The following is a 25504-nucleotide window of genomic DNA, read 5'->3' as shown; positions in this document are numbered from 1 at the left end:
ACACTTTCACAAAGCAGAAAGAAACATGAGCAGTATGAAAAGACAAGGAAAGAAAGGACCACAAGCAATGCAGGTCAACTCAACTTTAGAAGAGGTAATATCTACAGAAGATGGAATGTCAGATAAAGAATTCAGGATATACATGCTTCAGATGATCTGGAGTCTCAAGGAAGACATTAGACAGCAAAATCAGACAATGAAAGACCACTTTGACAATGAATTACATAAATGAATCCAAGAAGCAAAAGATCAACTATACAGGGAGATAGAGATTATAAAAAACAAACAGAAATCCTAGAAATGCAGGAAGCAATAAACCAAATTAAAAACTCAAATGAGAGTACTACCAGCAGAGTAGAACACTTAGAAGATAGAACATCAGACAATGAAGACAAAGTATATCAACTTGAAATGAACACAGACAGCTCAGTGAGACTGTTAAGAAACCATGAGCAGAACATCCAAGAAATATGGGATAACATAAAGAGACCATACTTAAGAGTTTTTGGGATACAGCAAGGCATAGATGTCCAAACCAAAGGAATGAGCAATCTGTTCAATGAAATAATATGAGAAAACTTCCCAGACTTGAAGAATGAAACAGAATCCCAAATCCTAGAAGCCTACAGGATGCCAAATGTGCAAAATCATAAGAGATCCACACCTAGACACATTATAATGAAGATGCCCAACATACAGAATAAGGCCAGAATTTTAAAAGCTACAAGAGAAAGGAAGCATATTACATTTATAAGTAAATCAATCAGGATAACAGCTGATCTTTCAACACAGACTCTCAAAGCTAGAAGATCCTGGAACAACATATTTCAAATGCTGAAAGAAAATGGGTTCCAACCAAGAATTGTGTATGCAGTGAAATTAAGCTTCAGGATGGAAGATGAAATTAAAACCTTCCACGATAAACAAAAGTTAAAAGAATTTACAGCTAGAAAACCAGCTCTTCAAAACATCACAGAAAGAGGAAATGGAAAATAACAATGAAAACAAACAGCAGGAGGTAGTACAGTAAAGGGAAAAAATAATCAAAGAGGAAAAACAAAACATGGTAAGTAACATAAATAAACAAATATGTCTGGAAGTACAATCCATATCTCAATAATAACCCTAAATGTTAATGGCTTAAACTCACCAATCAAGAGACACAGGCTAGTAGAATGGATAAAACAAAAGATGCAACAATATGCTACCCACAGGAGTTGCATTTGATAGGAAAAGACATACATAGACTGAAGGTGAAAGGTTGGGAAAAATCATATCACTCATATGGACCTCAGAACCAAGCAGGAGTGTCCATACTCATATCAAATAAAATAGACTTCAAGCCAAAGTTAATCAAAAGGGATAAACAAGGACACTACATACTGCTCAAGGGAACCATATTCAAACAAGACATAACAATCATAAATATATATGCCCCAAACAATGGTGCAGCTATGTTCATCAAACAAACTCTTCTCAAGCTCAAGAGTCAAATAGACCACAATACAATAACTATGGGAGACTTCAACACACCTCTCTCACCACTGGACAGATCTTCCAAACAAAAGTTGAATAAAGAAACTATAGAACTCAAGAATACAATTAATAACCTAGACTTAATTGACATATATAGAATATACCACCCAACATCAAGCAGTTACACTTTTTTCTCAGCAGCACATGGATTCTTCTCAAAATTAGACCATATATTATGTAACAGGGCAACTCTTAGAAATTATAAAGGAGTAGAGATAATACCATGTATCCTATTTGATCATAATGGAATGAAACTGGAAATCAACAATAAAAGAAGGAAGAAAAAATCATGCATCACTTGGAGAATGAACAATAGGTTACTGAATGATCAATGGGTTATAGAAGATATCAAGGAGGAAATTAAAAAATTCTTAAAGATAAATGAAAACACAGACACAAATATCGGAATCTATGGGACACAATGAAAGCAGTTCTAAGAGGAAAATTCATTGCTTGGAGTTCATTCCTTACAAAAAGAAAAAAACAACAAATAAATGATCTAACACTTCATCTCAAAACCCTAGAAAAAGAAGAGCAAAACAACAGCAAAAGTAGTAGAAGTCTAGAAATAATTAAAATCAGAGCTGAAATCAATGAAATTGAAATAAAAGAAACAATTGAAAAAATTGACAAAACTAAAAGTTGGTTCTTTGAAAAAATAAATAAGATAGACAGACCCTTAGCCATGCTAGTGAAGAGAAGAAGACAGAGAACTCAAATTACTAGCATACGGGATGAAAAAAGTAATATCACAACAGACACTACAAAAATACAGAAGATAATTAGAAATTATTTTGAATCCTTATACTCCAATAAAATAGAAGATAGTGAAGGCATTGATAGATTTCTTAAGTCAAATGATCTGCTCAGATTGAGTCAGGAGGACATACACAATCTAAACAGACCAATATCAATTGAGGAAATAGAAGAAGCCATCAAAAGACTACCAACTGAGAAAAGCTCAGGACCAGATGGGCATACAGCAGAGTTTTACACAACCTTTAAAGAATACCAATACATTTCAAGTTATTTCAGGAAATAGAAAAAGAGGGAGCACTTCCAAATTCATTCTATGAGGCCAACATCACCCCGATTCCTAAACCAGGCAAAGACACTTCAAAGAAATAAAACTACAGACCAATATCTCTAATGAACATATATGCAAAAATCCTCAATAAAATTATGGCAAATCGGATACAGAAACATATCAAAAAGATCGTACATCATGATCAAGTAGGATTCATCCCTGGGATGCAAGGTTGGTTCAATATTCGGAAATCAATAAATGTTATTCACCATATCAATAGACTTAAAGATAAGAACCATATGATCATCTCAATAGATGCAGAAAAAGCATTCGACAAAGTACAGCGTCCCTTTATGTTCAAAACACTAGAAAAACTAGGGATAACAGGAACATACCTCAATATTATAAAAGCTATCTATGCTAAGCCTCAGGCTAGCATCATTCTGAATGGAGAAAAATTGAAGGCATTCCCTCTGAAATCTGGAACAAGACAAGAATGCCCTCTCTCACCACTTCTGTCAACATAGTTCTCAAAACACTGGCTAGGGCAATTTGACAGACGAAAGAAATTAAAGGCATAAAAATTTGAAAAGAAGAAATTAAATTATCACTATTTGTGGCTGACATGATTCTATGCCTAGAATACCCAAAAGGGTCTACAAAGAAACTACTAGAGCTCATAAATGAATTCAGCAAAGTGGCAGGAGATAAAATCAACATGCATAAATCAAAAATCATTCCTGTATATCAGCGACAAATCTTCTAAAATGGAAATGAGGACAACCACCCCATTCACAATATCCTCAAAAAATAAAAAATAAAATACTTGGGAATCAACCTAACAAAAGAGGTGAAAGAGTTATACAATGAAAACTACAGAACCCTAAACAGAGAAATAGAAGAAGATTTTAGAAGATGGAAAAATATACTCTGTTCATGATGATGAACTAACATCATCAAAATGGTGATATTACCAAAAGTTCTCTATAGGTTTAATGCAATGCCAATCAAAATCCCAACAGCATTTCTTGTAGAAATAGATAAAGCAATCATGAAATTCATATGGAAAAGTAAAAGACCCAGAATAGTAAAAGTAATTCTCAGCAGGAAGAGTGAATCAGGCGGTATAGGGATACCAGACTTCAAAATATACTACAGAGCAATAGTAACAAAAACATCATGGTACTGGTACCAAAACAGGCGGGTGGACCAATGGTATAGAATAGAGGACACAGAGATGAATCCACAAAATTACAACTATCTTATATTTGACAAAGGGGCTAAAATTATGCAATGGAGAAAGTATAGCATCTTCAACAAATGGTGCTGGGAAAACTGGAAATCCATGTGCAACAAAATGAATCTGAATCCCTTTCTCTCAACATGCACGAAAATTAACTCAAAATGGATCAAGGAGCTTGATATCAAAACAGAGACTCTGTGTCTGATAGAAGAAAAAGTTGGCTCTAATCTACATATTGTGGGGTTGGGCTCCAAATTCCTTAATAGAACACCTATAGCACAAGAGTTAAAAACAAGAATTAACAAATGGGACTTACTCAAACTAAAAAGTTTTTTTCTCAGAAAGAGAAACAATAAGAGAGGTAAATAGGGAGTCTACATCCTGGGAACAATTTTTTACTCTACACACTTCAGATAAAGCCCTAATATCCAGAGTATACAAAGAACTCAAAAAATTAAACAATAAGAAAACAAATAACACAATCAACAAATGGGCCAAGGACCTGAACAGACACTTCTCAGAGGAGGACATACAATCAATCAACAAGTACATGAAAAAATGCTCACCATCTCTAGCAGTCAGAGTAATGCAAATTAAAACCACCCAACGATACCATCTCACTCCAGTAAGAATGGCAGCCATTACAAAGTCAAACAACAACAAGTGCTGGCGAGGATGTGGGGAAAGGGCACACTTGTACATTGCTGGTGGAACTCCAAATTGGTGCGGCCAATTTAGAAAGCAGTATGGAGATTCCTTGGAAACTGAGTATGGAACCACCATTTGACCCAGCTATTCCCCTTCTCGGACTATTCCCCAAAGACCTTAAAAGAGCATACTATACGGATACTGCTACATTGATATTCATAGCAGCACAATTCACAATGGCTAGACTGTGGAACCAACCTAGATGCCTTTCAATAGATAAATAGATAAAAAATATGGCATTTATACACAATGGAGTATTACTCAGCACTAAAAAAATGACAAAATCATGGCATTTGCAGGGAAATGGATGGCATTAGAGCAGATCATGCTGAGTGAAGCTAGCCAATCCCTAAAAAACAAATGCCAAATGTCTTCTTTGATATAAGGAGGGCAACTCAGAACAGAGTAGAGAGGAAGAGCATGAGAAGAAGATTACCATTAAACAGAGATGAGAGGTGCGAGGGAAAGGGAGAGAGAAGGGAAATTGCATGGAAATGGAAGGAGACCCTCATTGTTATACAAAATTACATATAAGATGGTGTGAGGGGAAAGGGGAAAAAAAGAGAGATAAATGAATTACAGTAGATGGAGTAGAGAGATAAAATGGGAGGGGAGGGGAGGGGGGATAGTAGAGGATAGGAAAGGCAGCAGAATACAACAGATACTAGTATGGCAGTATGTAAAAATGTGGATGTGTAACCAATGTGATTCTGCAATCTGTATATGGGGTAAAAATGGGAGTTCATAACCCACTTGAATCAAATGTATGAAATATGATATGTCAAGAGCTTTGTAATGTTTTGAACAACTAATAAAAAATTTATAAAACAAAATTTGGTTATTTGAAAAAACAAAATGATAAATCCTTAGCCAAGTTAACAAACAGAAAGTGAGAGTAAACTCAAGTTTATAGTGAAAAAGAAAATATCACAATGAACACTATTGTAATATAGGCAATAATCAGAAAATATTTTGAATATTTATACTCTAATAAACCAGAAAATCTCGAAGACATCAACAGATGTGTAGAGACCTATAACTACCCCTATTTAATCAGAAGAACATAGGGATTTTAAATAAACCAATATCAAGGAATGAAATTAAAGATTCCATTAGAAGTCTACCAGCTAAACAAAGCCCAGGATCAGAGGGATTCTAATCAAATTCTACCAAACATTTAAAGAAGAACTTACACAAATTCCCCTCAATTCATTTTATAAAATAGAAAATAAGGGAACCCTTCCAAATCTTTCTATGAAGGTAGTATCACTCTGAATACCAAAACCATAAAATCTCATAAAAGAAAGAAAACATCAGACCAATACTCCAGATGAACATAGCTGAACAGTATTTTAATGAAATACTGGCACATCATATACAAAAACATATTAAAAAGATAGTGCATTATGATCAAGTGGGTTTCATCTCAGTGATGCATGTCTGGTTCAATACATGAATATCAATACCTGTAATCCATCACATCAGTAGTCTTAAAGATAAGAATCACATAATTATCTTAATACATGCAATAAAGCAATGGACAAAATGCACCATCTACTCATCTTCAAAACAAACAAGCAAATAAACAAAAATAGGGATAGTGGGAATATACCTCAACATTTTAAAAAGTATAAATGATAAAAAAGGCAAATATCATTCTAAATGAAGAACAATTAAAAGAATTACCTCTAAAAACTGGAACAAGACAGGGATGCCTTCTTTCACTAGACCTATTCAACATAGTCTTTGAGACTCTAGCCAGAGCATTTAGACCAAAGAGAAATTAAATGGATATAAATAGGAAAACAACTCAAACAATCCCTATTTGCTGAAAACATGATTCAATATTTAGAAGACAAAACAAAACAAAACGAATAACAACAAAACCTCTACTAGAAAGCTTCTAGGACCCATAAATGAATTCAGGAATGTAGCAGGGTATAAAACCAACACCAAAAAATTAATTGCATTCCTGAAACAAATGACGTATCAGGAAAGAGAAATCAGGAAAATATACTTTTCATGTTAGCCTTAAAAAAAACACTTGGGAATCAATCTATCAAAAGAGGTGAAGTAACTCTAAAATGAAAACTACAGAACTCTAAAGAAAGATATTAAAGAAGACCCCAGAAAATGGAAAGACCTTTTGTTTTCTTGGATACACAGAATTATATCATAAAATAGCCTTATTACCAAAAGTGAAATACAGATTTAATACAATTCATATAAAAATCCCAATGAAGTTTTTCATAGAAATAGGAAAAGCAACCATGAAATTTATTTGATAAAATGAAAGACCCAGAATAGCTGAAGCAATCCTCAGAGCAGGAGGCATCATAATACCACACATTACATTATACTACAGAGCTATAGTAAGAAAAACAGCATGGTATTAGCACCAAAACAGACATGAATAACAATGGTACAGAATAGAAGACACAGAGACAACCATGTAAATACAGTTATCTCATTCTAGACAAAGGCACCAAAAACATTCATTGGAGAAAATATAGCCTCTTCAATAAATTATTTTGGGAATGCAGGAAATACATATATAGCAAAATAAAATTTAACCACTTTTCTTGCCCTGCAGAAAACAAAACTCAAAGTGAAACAAGGACCGAGGCATTATACCAAACATCCTGTACTTACTAGAAGAAAACAAACCAAACATGTCAGCTTAGGAACCAGCTTCCTCAAGAGGTTTTCTAAAGTTCAAGAAGTAAAATCAAGAAAAATAAATGGGATTATATCTAAGTAAAAAGCTTTCTCATATCAAAGGAAACAATCAAGAGTGTCAAGACAGAGCTGACAAAATGGGAGAAAATCTTTACCACCTTCACCTCAGATAGAGCAACAACCTGCAGGATATATAAGAAACTCAAAAATCTTAAGACTAAAATTGAACAATTTAATCTGTATGTGGGTATAGGAACTGAACAGAGATTTTACCAAAGAAGAAATATGAAGAGTCAACAAATATATGAAAAAATGTTCAATGTCTCTAGCAATCAGAATTGCAAATTAAAACTACATTGAGATTCCATCTTACTCAGAATGGCAGTTATCAAGAATTGAAGTTCGTGGGCTGGGGATGTGGCTCAAGCGGTAGCGCGCTCGCCTGGCATGCGTGCGGCCCGGGTTCGATCCTCAGCACCACATGCAGACAAAGATGTTGTGTCCACCAAATACTAAAAAATAAATATTAAAATTCTCTCTCTCTCTCCCTCTTTCTCACTCTCTCTCTCACTCTTTCTTTAAAAAAAAAAAGAATTGAAGTTCCAATGGCAAGCAGGGTGCAGAACTCAAGGCTTTGCTTGCCAGTAAGACTCCAGACAATGACCCCAAAGCCTGCAGTATGAACAAACATGCAGACCACAAGCAGCAGATCAGAAGTACAAAATCAGCAACTTTACAGAATGTAGATCACCAGATTATGCTCTGCTCCCATGCAGGTCACCAATCCGCGTTGTGATCACAGCACAAGGTCACCATAGCACCCCTCATCTCACCAAACACCTGACACAGGAAACAGATGGAATCCACCTTGAAAATCTTTCTCCCCATCTCTTGGTGGGCATGGTGACCAGCATTTTTTGGTAGCTGATCAGGTACCTGGTTCCCAACTCCCCCACCCCTAGATGTGATAACTCAAACCTTTCTCACAATCTATTGGGGTGCATGACTATCAACGTGGAACGGCAACTATACAGGCACCTGGTTTCCAACTCAGAAGACTGGAGACTCCAGGCAGAAGCTCAAGCCCCTCATACTGGTTACCTCCACCACCCTGAGGGTAGAGGATCAAGTGTGGAATAGATAACACCACCTACTGGAAGAAAAGAAAATTCTAAGAGATTCTTTTTTTGTTTTATCATCTATTCTCCTCTACTCTTCCCCCTCTGGTCCTCACAACCCCAATATATGCAAAACCAAGAACTTTTCATGAAATAAGACTTTAAGAACTGAATTACCAGAATAACATAATATAGAGGAATTGCATAAGCCCCCCTCACTGATTTTTCCTTTTTCTTTTTTTTCTTATTTTTTCTCCCTATCTCTTTTTTTTAAGAGAGAGTGAGAGAGGGAGAGAGAGAGAGAGAGAAAGAATTTTTAATATTTATTTTTTAGTTATCAATGGACACAGCATCTTTGTTTGTATGTGGTGCTGAGAATCGAACCCAGGCCACACGCATGCCAGGCGAGCGCACTACTGCTTGAGCCACATCCCCAGCCCTCTCCCTATCTCTTATTTTTCTCTTTTTTTCTTTCCTTTTTATTTCTCTTCCTCCCTCTCTCCCACTTTCATTCTCCTAACTTTTACTACTTTTACTTTGGGTAATTTTCTAAATACATACAGGTGTTTGATTTTATGCATTCTTCCCTAAACTACCACCTGTTTATTCATTAGAGTTCTCCTCCAAAGTTGCTAAGAGAGATTAACCCCATAGCCCCACACCTTTCCTCCTTAACATACCATTCTATGCCTGACCCTCAGTCTTCTATATGCCACCAGAAACTGTATGCCTTTTATGAAACTAATAACTATATTTTAAATAATAAATGAATCCAACATCATTAGAGATAGAGACTAATTATATATGTATTAATAATGAAAACTTGCACATAGATGATGTATTGTTGATATTGGAAACTGTTAACATTGTTTTTCCCCACAAAGGAGAGATTTTGGAATTAAACAAAAGCAATATAAATCTATAGGGGAATACAATAACACAACAGTCTCACAGAACTGGAAAGAAATGTGAGCAACATGAAAAGACAAGGAAAGAAAGAACCACAAACAATGCAAGACAATACAATATTAGAAGAGGTAACATCTACAGTAAAAAAAAAAAGTTAGATAAAGATTTCAAGATATACATGGTTCAAAAGTTCTGGAATCTCAGGGAAGACATTAGACAACAATTGCAGACAATGAAAGATCACTTTGATATGTTAATTACATAAACAAATCCAAGAAGCAAAAGATAACTCTACAGGGAGATAGAGGTTATCCAAAAAAAAGAAAAAAAACAAAACAGAAATCCTAGAAATGAAAGAAATCATAAACCAAATCAAAAACTCAAATGAGAGTATCACAAGCAGAGTAGACCACTTAGAAGATAGGACATCAGACAATGAAGACAGAGTATATAATCTCAAAAAGAATATATATAGCTCAGCAAGACTGATAAGAAGCCACAAACAGAATATCCAAGAAATATGGGATAGCATAGAGACCAAATTTAAGATTTATTGGGATAGAAGAAAGTATTGAGGTCCAAACCAAAGGAATGAGCAATCTGTTCAATGAAATAAAATTATAAAACTTTCCATAAATGAAGAATGAAATGGAAATCCAAATCCTAGAAGCCTACAGGTTGCCAAATGTGCAAAATCACAAAAGATCCACACCAAGACACAGTATAAAGAAAATGCCCAACATACAGAACAAGGAGAAAATTTTAAAAGCCACAAGAGATAGAAAGCAGATTACATATAGGTGTGAACCAATTAGGTTAATGGCTGATCTTTCAACACAGACTCTGAAAGCTAGAAGATCCTGGAACAACATATTTCAGTGGGTTCCAACCAAGAATCTTATATCCAGCAAAATTAAGCTTCAGGTTTGAAGATGAAATAAAAACATTCCACAATAAACAAAAGTTAAAAGAATTTGCAGATAGAAAACTGGCACATCAAAACATCCTTGGAAAACTGGCACATCAAAATATCCTTGGCAAAATGTTTCATGAAGAGGAAATGAAAAATAACAATAAAAACTAAGAGTGGGAGGTAGTAGTACACTAAAGGAAAAACTAATCAAAGAGGAAAATCAAGTCAACTTAAATAACAAAAATAAACAATTGTGGCTGGAAATACAAATCATATCTCAATAGTAACCCTAAATGTTAATGGTTTAAACTCACCATTGAAAAGACATAGGCTAGTAGACTGGATTAAAAAGAGAACCAGCAATGTGCTGCCTACATTAGACGTATTTGATAGAAAAAGACACACATAGACTGAAGGAGAAAGGTTGGGAAAAATCATACCACTCACATGGATCTCAGTTGCAAACAGGGGTGTCCATACTCATATCAAATAAAGTAGACTTGAAGCCAAAATTAATCAAAAGGGATAAAGAAGGACACTACATACTGCTCAAGGGAATCACACCAACAAGACACAATAATCATTAAAATATATGCCCCCAAAAATGGTGCAGCTATGTTTATCAAGTTCAAGAGTCAAATAGACCACAACACAATCATCATGGGTGATTTTAACACACCTCTCTCACCACTGGACAGATCTTTCAAACAAAAGTTGAATAAAGAAACTATAGAACTCAATAATACTATAATAACTTAGACTTAATTGACATATATAGAATATATCAACCAACATCAAGTGGATAAACTTTCTTCTCAGCAGCACATGGATCCTTCTAAAAGATAGACCATATATTATGCCATAGGGCAACTCTTAGCAAATACAAAGGAGTAGAGATACTATCATGCATTTTATCTGGTCATAATGGAATAAAATTGGAAATCAACAATAAAATAAGGAAGAAAAAATACTTCATCACATGGAGAATGAATAATATGCTACTGAATGAACAATAGGTTACAGAAGACATCAAGGAGGAAATTAAAAAATTCTTAGAGGTAAATGAGAACACAGACACAATATATCGAAATCTCTGGTACACGATGAAAGCAGTACTAAGAGGAAAATTCATTGCATGGAGTTCATTTCTTAAAAGAAGAAAAAGCCAAAAAATAAAGACCTCACACTACATCTGAAAGCCCTAGAAACAGAAGAACAAACCAGCAATAAAAGCAGTAGAAGGCAAGAAATAATTAAAATCAGAGCCAAAATCAATGAAATAGAAACAAACAAACAAACAAACAAAAAACAATTGAAAAAATTAACAAAACTAAAAGTTGGTTTTTGGAAAAAATAAATAAGATTGACAGACCCTTAACAATGCTAAAAAAGAGAAGAAGAGAAAGAACCAAAATTATTAGCATATGGGATGAAAAAGGCAATACCACAACAGACACTACAGAAATACAGAAGATAATTAGAAATTATTTTGAAACCTTGTATTCTAATAAAATGGAAGATTGTGAAGGCCTTGAAAAATTCCTAAAGTCATATGACCTGCCCAGATTGAGCCAGGAAGATATAACAACTTACACAGACCAATATCAAGTGAGGAAATAGAAGAAGCCATCAAAAGATTACCAACCAAGAAAAGCCCAGGACCAGATGGATATATACAGCTGAGTTTTATATGACCTTTAAAGAAGAACTAATACCAATACTCTTCAATATATTTCAGGAAATCAAAAAAGAGGGAGCACTTTCAAATTCATTCTACCAGGTCAATATCACTTTGTTTTCAAAACCAGGAAAAGACACCTCTAAGAAAGAAAACTTCAGACCAATACTTCTAATGAATATAGATTCAAAAATCCTCAATAAAATTCTGGCAAATCAAATACAACAACATATCATAAAGATTATGCACCATCATCAAGTGGGATTCAAAATACATATAATTCATCACATCAATAGACTTAAAGGTAAGAATCATATGATCATCTCAATAGATGCAGAAAAAGCATTTGACAAAATAGAGCACTTCTTTATGTTCAAAACACTAGAAAAACTAGGGATAACAGGAACTTATCTCAACATTGTAAAGGCTATCTATGCTAAGCCTCTGGCCAACATCATTCTAAATGAAGAAAAATTGAAGGCATTCCCTCTAAAATCTGGAACAAGACAGGGATGCCCTCTCTCACTACTTGTATTCAACATAATTCTTGAAACACTGGCCAGAGCATTTAGACAGATGAAAGAAGTTAAAGGAATAACTATAGGAAAAAAAAATAACTTAAACTTGCACTATTCACTGATGATATGATTCTATAACTAGAAAATCCAAAAAAAAAAAAAAAAAAACTCCACCAGGAAACTTTTAGAACTAGTAAATGAATTCAGTAAGGTAGCAGGATACAAAATCAGCACCCATAAATCAAAGGCATTTCTGTATATCAACAACAAATCCTCTGAAAAGGAAATGAGGAAAATTACCCCATTTACAATATCCTCAAAAACAAAAACAAAAACACTTGGGAATCAACTTAACAAAAGAGGTAAAAGATTTATATAATGGAAACTACAGAACCCTAAAGAGAGAAATAGAAGAAGACCTTAGAAGATGGAAAGATCTACCTTGCTCATGGATAGGCAGAATTAATATTATTAAAATGACCAAACTACCAAAATCACTATACAGGTTCAATGCATTTTCGATCAAAATCCCAATGACATTTCTCATAGAAATAGAAAAGCAATCATGAAATTCATCTGGAAAAATAAGAGACCCATAATAGCTAAAGCAATTCTAAGCAGGAAGAGGGAAACAGGTGGTATCACTATACCAGACCTTAAACTATACTACAGAGCAATAGTAACAAAAACAGCATGGTACTGGCACCAAAACAGGCTGGTAGACCAATGGAACAAAATAGAGGACACAGAGACTAACCCATACAATTACAACTACCTTATATTAGACAAGTTGCCAAAAGCATGCACTGGAGAAAGGACAGCATCTTCAACAAATTGTGCTGGGAAAACTGAAAATTCATATGCAACAAAATGATATTGAAGCCCTATCTCTCCCCATGCACAAAAGTTAACTCAAAATGGATCAAGGATCTAGGAATTAAATCAGAGACTCTTCACCTAATAGAAGAAAAAGTAGGCCCTAATTTCCATCACGTGGGGCTAGGCCCCAGCTTCCTTAATAAGATGCCTATAGCACAAGAATTAAAACCAAGAATCAAAAAATGGGATGGATTCAAACTAAAAAGTTTTTTTCTCAGCAAAAGAAATAATCTGTGAGGTGAACAGGGAGCTTACATCCTGGGAACAAATTTTACCCCTCACACTTCAGATAGAGCTCTAATCTCTAGGGTATATAAAGCTCTCAACAAGATAAGCACAAAAAAACAAAACAAAAAAAAAAAACCTTCCAAATAATCCAATCAATAAATGGGTCAAGGACCTGAACAGACACTTCTCAGAAGAGGATATACAATCAATCAACAAATATATGAAAAAATGCTCATCATCTCTAGCAATCAGAGCAATGCAAATCAAAACTACTGTAAGACCATCTCACTCCAGTAAGAACTGCAGCCATTATGAAGAAAAACAACAACAAATGTTGGCGAGGATGCAGGGAAAAAGGTACACTCATACATTGCTGGTGGGACTGCAAATTAGTGCAGCCAATTTGGAAAGCAGTATGGAGATTTCTTGGAAAACTGGGAAGGGAACCACCATTTGACCCAGCTATTCCTTTTCTTAGTATATACCCAAAGTACCTAAAAACAGCATACTACAGGGACAGAGCCGCATCCATATTTATTGCAGCTCAATTCACAATAGCTAAACTGTGGAGCCAACCTAGATGTCCTTAATAAAAAATGTGACATTTATACACAATGGAATATTACTCAGCATTAAAAAAGAATAAGATTATGGTATTTGCCAGACATGGATGGCATTAGAGAAGATTATGCTAAGTGAAGTTATTCTATCCCCCCAAAACAAATGCCGAATATTTTCTCTGATATAAGGGGGGTGACTCGGGGTGGGGTAGGGAGGGTGAGCAGGGGAGGAAGATTACCTCAAGATGGGGAATAGGGGTGGGAGGGAAGGGGAGGGGGAAGTGAAATAGCAAGGATTGTGGAAGGAGAAGGTCATCATTATACAAAGTGCATGTATGAAGATGTGAATTTGGTGTCAACATGCCTTGAATACAAACTGAGACATGATAATTGTGTTATAAAGGTGTATTAAGAATTATAATGCAAAAAAAGAGAGCTCAAAAAAAGTGAGCTCATGTGAGATGGCATAATTTGGCATAATTATACTTTATATACAGAGTTACAAAAAATTGTACTGCGAATGGATAATTATGAAGGTAATGCATTCCACTATTGCCATGTATGTAAGCAATAAATAAATAAACAGAAAAAATATAAGTAACAATAACTGTTGGTGAGGATTGTAGAGAAAGGTACTCTTGTACACTGGGAGTGGGATGACAAATTGGTGAAACCACTATGAAGAAGTATGGAGACTCTTTAGAAAACTTGAAATGTAACCACCATTTGACCCAGTTATTCCAGTTTTTGGTCTATACCCAAAGGACTTAAAATCAGTATACTACAGTGACACAGCCACATCAATGTTAAACATTGCTATTAAGCACACCAATTCACAATAGCCAAGCTATGGAACAAACCTAGGTGTCCTTAAATGAATGAATGGTAAAGAATGTGATATATATATATATCCCTGATTTCATATATATATATATACACATATATATTTTTTTCTGGAATATTTATCATCCATAAAGAAGAATAACATTCCTGAATTTGTTGATAAATTCACAGCATGGGAGAATAGCACGCTAAGTGAAATAAGATATTCCCCCCAAACGAAGGGAAAGCCCAGGAGAGAAGATGGTTGGCCAGAGGGAGGCAACATTCTGCGTTGCTCCATGATCCAGATCTCATCTAGTCAGAATACTGCATCTCTGAGAGTGTTAGAGGACAGCTGGTTTCCAAAGAAATCACAAGTGCTATGATCCCCACACAGGGCTTCGAGCCTCAGCATTTGAGTAGGACTCCAGACTCCTGGCTCCCAAAACCCAAACCCTACATATTTAGCCCACACAGGGCTCCTGAGTACCTTAGCAGAATCACCTATCAGCACTTTTGCAGAACTCTCAGACTTTCACCACTCCCACACAAGTCACTCGGCTGCTATTTTCCCACAGCACAATGTCATCACCCCCCACCCCCACCTCACTAGACACCCCAGTGCTGGAAGCAGACTGCCTCCATCTTGGATCACCTTTTCACCATATTTGGTCGGGGCAGCTCCCAGATTAGGTCTCCATCTGGCCAGGTACCATGTTTCGAACTCCCTGTCCCCCCAGCAGTGATAACACAGTAACTACCCAACACAAAAACAGCTCTCAGTTGGACAGAGAGAATAATTAGAAATTATTTTGAAATCTTATACTACAATAAAATAGAAGACATCAAGGCACCAAAAATTTTCTTAAGTCATACAATGTGTCCAGATTGAACCAGGGAGATATACACAATTTAAACAGATCAATATCAAGTGATGAAATAGAAGATGCCATCAGAAGTCTACCAACCAAGAAAAGCCAAGGACTGGATGGATACACAGCTGAGTTCTACAAGACCTTTAGAGAAGAATTAATACCAATACTCTTCAATTTGCTTCAGGAAATAGAAAAATAGGCAGCACTTCCAAACTCATTCTGTGAGGCCAATATCACCCTGATTCCAAAACCAGGCAAACACATATCAAAGAAAAAATTTTAGACCAATATCTCTAATGAACATAGATGCAAAAATTCTCAATAAAATTCTGGCAAATCAAATACAAAAACATATCAAAAAGATTGTGCACCATGATCAAATGGGATTCAGCACAGGTATGCAAGGTTGGTTCAATATACAGAAATCAACAAATGTAATTCATCACATCAATAGACTCAAAGATAAGAATCATATGATCATCTCAACAGATACAGAAAAAGTATTTGCCAATATAGAGCACCCCTTCATGTTCAAAACACTAGAAAAGCTAGGGATAACAGGAACATACTCAACATCATAAAGGGTATCTACACTAAGACCCAGGTCAACATCATTCTAAATGGAGTGAAATTAAAGGCATTCCATCTAAAAACTGGAACAAGACACGGATGTCCTCTTTCACCACTTCTATTTAACATAGTTCTTGAAACACTGGCCAGAGCAATTAGACAAAAGAAAATTAAAGGGATACATATAGGAAAAGAAGAACTCAAACTAGCACTAATTGTTGATGATATGAGTCTGTTCCTAGAAGACCTAAAAAGCTGCACCAAAAAACTTCTAGAACTAGTAAATGAATTCAGCAAAGTAGCAGGATATAAAATCAATTCCCCTAAATCAAAGGTATTTCTGTATATCAGTGACAAATCCTCTGAGAGGGAAATTAGGAAAACTACCCCATTTACAATAGCCTCAAAAAATACTAGGAAATTAACTTAGCAAAAGAGGTGCAAAATCTATTCAATGAAAACTACAGAATCATAAAGAAAGAAATCAAAGAAGACCTTAGAAGATGGAAAGATTTATCTTGCTCTTGGATACACAGAATTAATATTATCAAAATGACCATACAACCAAAAGCACTATTCAGATATAATGCAATTCAAATCAAAATCCCAAATAGAAATCCATAGAAATAGAAAAGGCAATTATGAAATTCATCTGGAAAAATGAGAGATCCAGAATAGCTAAAGCAATCATTAGCAGGAATAGTGAATCAGGTACCTTAAAGTCTACTACAGAGCAGTAGTAACAAAGACAGCATGGTATCGGCACCAAAACAGACTGTAGACCAATAGCACAGAATAGATTACACAGAGACTAACCCACAAAACTACAATTATCTTATATTCAACAAAGATGCCAAGAACATGCATTGGAGAAAGGATTGCCTCTTCAACAAATGGTGCTGGGAAAACTGGAAATCCACATGCAACAAAATAAAATTAAACCCCTATCTCTCACCATGCACAAAACTCAATTCAAAATGGATCAAGGACTTAGGAATACAACCAGAGACACTGTGTCTAATAGAAGAAAAAGTAGGCCCTAAGCTTCATCATGTCGGATTAGGCCCCCAACTGCCTTAATAAGACTCCTATGTACTAGAATTAAAACCAAGAATCAATAAATGGGATGGATTCAAACTAAAAAGTTTCTTCTCAGCAAAAGAAACAATCTGTGAGGTGAATAGAGAGCCTACATCTTGGGAGCAAATTTTTACCCCTCACACATCAGATAGAGCATGAATCTCTAGGGTACATAAAGAATTTAAAAAGCTAAGCACCAAAAAACAAATAACCCAATCAATAAATGGGCCAAGGACCTGAATAGAAAATTCTCATAAGAGGATATACCATCAATCAATAAATATATAAAAAGTTCATCATCTCTAGCAATTAAAGAAATGAAAATCAAAACCACTCTGATATCTCACTCCAGTCAGAATGGCAGCTATTATGGAAACAACAATAAGTGTTGTTGAGAATGTGGGGCAAAGGTACACTCATACATTGCTGGTGGGATTACAAATTAGTGCAGCCTATATGGAAAGCAGTATGGAGATTCCTTGGAAAACTTGCAATGGAACCACCATTTGACTCAGCTATCCTTCTCCTCAGTCTATACTCAAAGGACTTAAAAACAACATACTATCAGGGACACAACCACATCAATGTTTATAGCAGCACAATTCACAATAGATAAACTGAGGATCCAACCTAGATGCCCTTCAACAGATGAATGAATTTGATTTTGGAATCAGGGTGATATTGGCCTCACAGAATGAATTTGGAAGTTATGCCTCTTTTTCAATGGAATATTACTTAGCAATAAAAGAGAATAAAATCATGGCATATGCAGGTAAAAGGGCAGCATTGGAGAAGATAATGCTAAGTAAAGTTAGACAAACCCCCATCAAAAACAAATGCCAAATTGTTTTCTCTGATACAAGGAGGATGATTCATAGTGGAGTTGGGGGGGGGAGAATGGGAGGAATAGATGAACTCTAGATAGGGCAGAGGGATGGGAGGGGAAGGAAGGTGGCAGGGGATTATTAAGGATGGTGGAATGTGATGAACATCATTATTCAAAATACATGTATGAAGACACTAGTTGGTGTGAACATACTTTATATATAACTAGAGATATGAAAAATTGTGCTGTACATGTGTAATAAGAATTATAATGTGTTCTGCTGTCATTTATTTTTCAAAAGTCAATAAAAATTTAAAAAAGCAATGGAAAAATGTTGTCTTTAACATGTGGAAACTAATCTGAAATAAGGGGATCAAGGGGGAAAAGAATAGAAGAAAGATAAGTGAAGTAGACAAAGGAGAATAAAGGGAAGTAAGAAAAGGAAGGATAGGGAAAATCACTGGAATGAATTTCACCAAACTTCTTTATGTACTCATATAAGTAGACTTCAGTAAATCTATGAGGTGTATCTGCAACACACTAATTTTTAAAAATTACAGAAAAACCAGTAGAGTGGAGGAAAGGGAACACAGGGAAGTAGGAGAAGGGGGAAGCAGAAGTACTGGGGACTTACTGTGTCTTCTTTATTTTACTTAGTATAATGCTCTCTATTGTGTTATTTCCTGGTAAATGGATAGAATTAGAGAGCATTATACCAAGTAAAATAAGTCAGACACAGTAAGTCAAAGGGTGAATATTTTCTCTCATTAGCTCAATAGGGTTTTTTAAAAATGAAGAATCCCACAAACTAAGAAAGGAAACAGTAGAGCAGAAAAAGGAGATTGAGGGGAAGGAGAAAGCCCGAGAAAGAGGAGAATTTCAGATATTAAATGTCCAAACGATGCTATGTGCATTTATATCACATTATACTCTACATTTATGTATATGTATAAAGCTCCAATTAAAAAATAAATAAATAGAGAAAGATCAGTAAATGGAGCAGGGCAAGGAACAAGGAGAGGAAAATCAGATGTACTAGGAATTGAAATGGAGCAAATTATGTTACAAACACATATAATGGTCAAAATTTACCCCACTGTTATGTGTAACTATAACATACAAATAAAACATTAAAAAATAATAGCAAGCCAGGCTTGGTGGCACGTGCTTGTAATCCCAACCACTCAGCAGGCTGAAGCAGTAGGGTCACAAATTTGATGGCTACCTGGGAAATTTAGTGAGACCCTGACTTTAAAGTTAAAAAAAAATTAGAGATGTGGGTACAGTTCAGTGTTAGAGCACTTTCCTAACATAAAAAAATTGATTCTCAAATTCTTTTTGAGTGGCTGTGGGGCTGAAAGTTATAAGCAATTATAAGGCTTGTCTTATAACTGCTTCAGGCTGACAATTAATTGTTTTCTCTGCCTATTTGGAATTCACAGAACTCTCACCCTATCTGGTCAAGATGAGACAGTGGAATGTCAGGGTCTTTTTGTGGATTGGTTTGTAGTTTGATGGCCTAGATTTTTTATGGTTCTCTATCAGGTGAGGCATGGACACTCTAGGGCATTCAGCATCTAGGGAGTCCAGAGGTCCATGGTGGCAGCTGGTAGGCTATTGGATGAAATATACATAGGACTAGGATCATGCTAGGACCACAAGGCATCGTTTCCTTGGAATCAATTAGCACAAAAGCAATTAGTATTAATGGCCAATCTTTGAAAACCATGAATACAGCAACTCATAAAGGTTAAGGTGAAGTCCCACATGGCATTGGTTTGTGAATGAAAGGCATTTAAGGCTTTAGAAATGTTAGCAGAGTTGTTAGAAATATTTACACAATATTTAATTTTTATAATGTCATAGATGACCCCATTAACTGTAGTTAAGAATCCAATGCCATCTTACTTTTGTATTATATCTTTCTATTGGCATTATATCTGTGTTTGGTAGACATCCCTTATCTCTATCATTTAAGGCTTTCTTGGTAAAGTTAGCTAGGTCTTTTATGTGCCATATTGCATCTTTTAGACCAATATTAGGGATAAACAGCAGGGCTAGATAATCATAGTAGCAAACACAGAAGCACAGCTTAACCCTGGCTATGTAAAAGTTTAGGAAGATTTGAAGGTCTCAAATTAAAAAAAAAAGCTTGTGATTCTGGCAGTCTCTTTTGTTAGTTAGCAGGCACTCCTGACTAAGAATTCTTCCTTTATAGCCTCCAGCTTTGCTAATTTTTGGTGGGGTTGATACTAGTGTACATCCTCAATTACATTAAAAGAACAATTTTATTTTTTTAAACTTTCTTTTGAGTTTTTTTTTAAGTATACATGGCAGTAGAATAGAATGTATTTAGACATATAATATATATGTAGAGTATGACTTCCCATTTCAATGGCTGTACAAGAAGTGGAGTTACACTTGTTATATATTCATATGTGAACATAGAAAAGTTATGTCTGATTTGTTCTACTATTTTTCCTATTCCCATGTTCCTTCCTTCCCTTCCTTCCCTTTTGTCTAATCCAGTGAACTTATATTCTTTCTTCAACCCACTCCCCACATATATTGTGATTTAGCATCTGCATATTAGAACATTTGGCCTTAGGTTTTTTGGGACTGGCTTATTTCACTTAACATCTCAGTCTCCAGTTCCATCCATTTACTGGCAAATACCAAAATTTCATTCTTCTATATGGCTCAGTAATATTTCACTGTGTTTATGTACCATATCCATACATTTGTGGAAGGACACCTAGGTGGATTCCATAGCTTAGCTATTGTGAGTTGAGGTGCTATAAATATTGATGTGGCCGACCTCATTATAGCATGCTGATTTTAAGTTCTGTGAGTATATGCTTAGGAGTGGAATAATTGGGTCAAATGTGGTTCCATTCCAAAGTTTTCTTTTTTTTTAGTTTTAAAAATTTGTTTTAATTAGTAATACATGACAGTAGAATGCACTTTTACACCTAATACATAAATGGAGTATAGCTTCTCATTCTTCCAGTTGTACATGATGTAGAGTTACACAGGTCATGTAGTCATATATGCACATAAGGTAATAATGTTTGGTTTATTCCACTATCCTTTCTACCCCTATACTCCTCCACTTCCTTCACTCCCCTTTGTCTAGTCCAAAGTACTTCTATTTTTCCTGCCCCCTTAATGTGACATACTATCTGCATATCAAAGAAAACATTTGGCCTTTGGTTCTTTGGGATTGACTTATATTACTTAGCATGATATTCTCAAGTTTCACCTATTTACTGGAAAATGCCATCATTTCATTTTCTTTAAGATGGAATAATATTTCATTGTGTATAAATACCACAATTTCTTTATACATTCATCTGTTGAAGAGCACCTAGTTCCATAGTTTAGCTATTGTGAATTGAGCTTTTATAAACACTGATGTGGCTCTGTCACTATATTATTCTTATGCTAAGTCTGTTTTGGTGCCAGAACCATGCAGTTTTTGTTATTATGGCTCTCCAGTAAAATTTAGGGTGTGATATTGTGATGCCTCCTGCTTCACTTTTCTCATTGAGGATTGCATTGTCTAGTCTGGGTCCCTTATTTTTCCAAATGAATTTTATTGCTTGCTCTCTATCATCCAGTGAGGAGGTCCATGGAACAAAGTAGAGGAGAGTGTGTCTGTGGATCACAAATCTGAAGACCAATCTGGAAGCAAGTCTGATTTTATTGCAAAGTTACCATGTATATATACTTGGGCAGTAGCTAAGCTGATTATATGCAGTCATCAATATAATTGCTTGCCAACTGTCCTTGCATCAACCAATCAAGGAGTGGGCTGGGGAGCAAGCACTAAGACTGCAACACATGGCCTCATGCTTAGGGTGCTGTGCCTGAAAGATGAGCAGCTTGCTGCTCACGCTCTAGCACAATGGGAGTGGCCTGCCACTCAGGCATACTTAATGTATGCCAAGTATGCAGTACTCCATGAACTTGTCTCCACATTTCATGATGGTTTTTTATATTTCTATGAAGAATGTAATTGGGATTTTAATAGGAATTGCATTAAATCGGCATAACACATTGATAGTATGGCCATTTTGACAATGTTAATTCTGACTATCCAAGAGCATAGGACATTTTTCCATCTTCTAAGGTTTTACTCAATTCCTTTTTTAGTATTCTTTAGTTTTCATTGTAGCACGGTTTCACCTCCTTTGATATATTGATTTCTAGATATACTATTTTTTGAGGCTATTGTGCAATAGGTAGTTTTTATAATTTCTCTTTCAGTGGATTCATCAGTGGTGTATAGGAATGCATTTGATTTATTGGTTTTAATTTTACATCCTTCTACTTTGCTGAATTCATTTATTAGTTCTGAAAGTTTTATAGTTGAATTGGCTTTTTTAAATATAGCATCATGCCAACAGCAAATAGTGATAATTTGAGTTCTCTTCCTATTTGTATCCCTTTAATTTCTTTTTTTCTGTATGCTCTGGCTAGAGTTTTAAGAATGGTCTTTAATAAAAGTGGTGAAAGAGGGCAGTCTTGTTCCAATTCTTAGAGGTAATTTTTAAAAAAATTTTCTACATTTAGAATGATGTTGGCCTTGGGTTTAGCATATATGACTTTTACAACATTGAGGTATGTTCCTATTATCCCTAATTTTCCTAGTGTTTTGAACATGAAAGCATGCTGTATTTTGTCAAATGATTTTTGGCATCTATTGACATGATCATATGATTCTTGTCTTTAAGTTTATTGATGTGATGAATCACAAATATTTATTTCCATATGTTGAACCAATCTTGCATCCCTGGGGTGAACCCCACTTTATCATGGTGCACTATCTTTTAAATATATTTTTGAATGTGATTTGCCAGAATTTTATTGAGAATTTGTGCATTGATGTTCATCAGGGATATTGTTCTGAAATTTTATCACTTTGATATAGTTTGTCTAGTTTTGTTGTCAGGGTAATACTAGCTTCATAGAATGAGTTTGGGAGGGTTCCCTTTTCTATTTCATGATAAAATTTGAGGGGTGTTTATTATTCTTCTTTGAATGTCTTATAGAACTTGACTGAGAGTCTATCTAATCCTGGGCTTTTCTTACTTGATAGGTATATCATGGTATCTTCTATTTAAAATTGCTTGAAATTGTTCTGTTTAAATTGCTTAAGTCCTTTGATTCAATTTGTGTAGGTCACATGTCTATAGAATTTGTTGATGTCTGCAGGATTTTCTATTTCATTGGAGTAAGTATAAATTCTCAAAATTGTTTCTGATTATCATTTGTGTTTCAGTAGTGTTTGTCATAGTATTTCCTTTTTCATCACAGATTTTAGTAATTTTATTTTTTCTCTCTTTCTCTTTGTTAGCATGGCTAATTGTTTATCATTTTTATTTATTTTTTCAAAGATCCAAGTTTTTGTTTTGTCATTTTTTGAATTGTTTACTTTGTTTCAATTTTATTGATTTCTGCACTGATTTTAATTATTTCCTGTATCTTATAGCTTTTGGCATTTTTTGTTCTTCTTTTTCTATGGCTTTGTGATATAAGGTTAGGTAATTTATTTTGACTTTCTATTTTTTTTAATGAATGAGCTTAATGCAATGAATTTTTCTCTTAGTGCTACCTTCAAAGGGTCCCAGAGATTCTAATATGTTATATTACTATTCTCATTTACCACTAGGGTTTTTTTTATTAATTTAATCCCTGATTTCTTCCACAATCTATTCATCATTTAGTAGTATATTGCTTAGTCCCCAGGTAGGAGAGTAGTTTCTACCATTTTTTCTATCATTGGATTCTAATTTTATTTCATTATGATATGATAGAATGCAAGATATTGTCTCTATTTTTTGTATTTCCTAAGAGTTGCTTTGTGGCATAAGATATGTTTTATTTTAGAGAAGAATTCATGTGCTGCAGAGAAGAAACTGTATTCACTTATTGATGGATGAAATATTCTATATATGTCTGTTAAGCCTAAATAGTAGATTGTATTATTTAGTTCTATAGTTCCTTTGTTTAGTTTTTGTTTGGAGGTTCCATCCAGTAGTGAGAGAGGTGTGTTAAAGTCACCCAGTATTATTGTCTTGTGATCTATTTGATTTTTGAAATTGAGAAGTGTTTGTTGATGTGTATTTATGGAATTAATATTTCAGATTGATATGTTCTGTTGAAGCAGTATGAAATGTCCTTCTTTGTCTCTTTTGCTTGAAATTTACTTTATCTGATATAAAAATAGAAACACCTGCTTGTTTATGTGATCCATGTAATTTATATGATTTTTTGCCATCCTTTCACCTTCAGTCTGTAGATGCATTTGAGTATGAGGGGAGTCTCTTGGAGACTGCATATTGCTGGATCTTGATTTATAAAACAATCTGCCAGTCCTTGTCTTTTGGTTGATGAGTTTACATATAAGAACATTCAAGGTTATTTTTGAGAAATTATTTGTATTCCCAGACATCAATTGATTTGATTAATTATTCCTTTAGTGTAGTTCCTTCCTTTGCTGGTTTTCTTCTCTTTCCCATATCGTTTTTATAGAATATTTTGTTGAGTATATTCTGTAGTGCAGTCTTTCTAGTTATAATTATCTTGATAAATAGGAACAGATTAATGTTTTAAGTAAACATTGTTACTTCAACATGAAATTCTGGTTTATATTAGTGCAATAATATTTGACCTTAGAAAACCCTTAAATAACTTCAGATGATTTTTCTAATTATACCCAACTTAATCACACACAAGTCTTTTTAAGATTTTCCCACCAATACCCTTGTGCAACTTACTTAAACACACTATAACCTGTTCAATTTACCATGAAAAATACTTTCTCATCCAGAAACATTTTTTCTTCTAGATTTTATGCTAAAATATTTTCATACATGGAACTTTCTTATATCTCTTTCCTGGTTGTTGACTGATTCTTAAATTTACATTCTGAAACAATCCTTATGAAATTCATGAATTTTAAAGTTATTATTCTTAATGAGATAAGATACTTTATGACATTTAGAATACCTTCATTAAAACACAACTGAAATCTTTTTGTACTCATTGAACATAGAATTACACCTGCTGAATTTTAACTAACCTTGTTTTTAGTAAAGACCCAGAAGCAAGGTAATCTTAAACTCTTGTTCATTTACCAACTTATAAAAACACATTTAATAAATCAAAATGTATATTACCTTGTGGAATGTAAAAACTCAAGAGTACTTGATTTTATATTTTTGCAGTAAATGATTTAGCATTTTTACTTTGCAAATTAATTGTCTCCTCTAACAAATATATTTATGAAGATTAATCCCAATTATGTTGAATCTAATTTACTCATTTTTT

The sequence above is a fragment of the Callospermophilus lateralis genome, chromosome 3 (genome assembly GCF_048772815.1).
Source record: "Callospermophilus lateralis isolate mCalLat2 chromosome 3, mCalLat2.hap1, whole genome shotgun sequence".
Lineage (NCBI taxonomy): Eukaryota > Metazoa > Chordata > Mammalia > Rodentia > Sciuridae > Callospermophilus > Callospermophilus lateralis.
Note: the sequence above shows the minus strand (reverse complement) of the source record.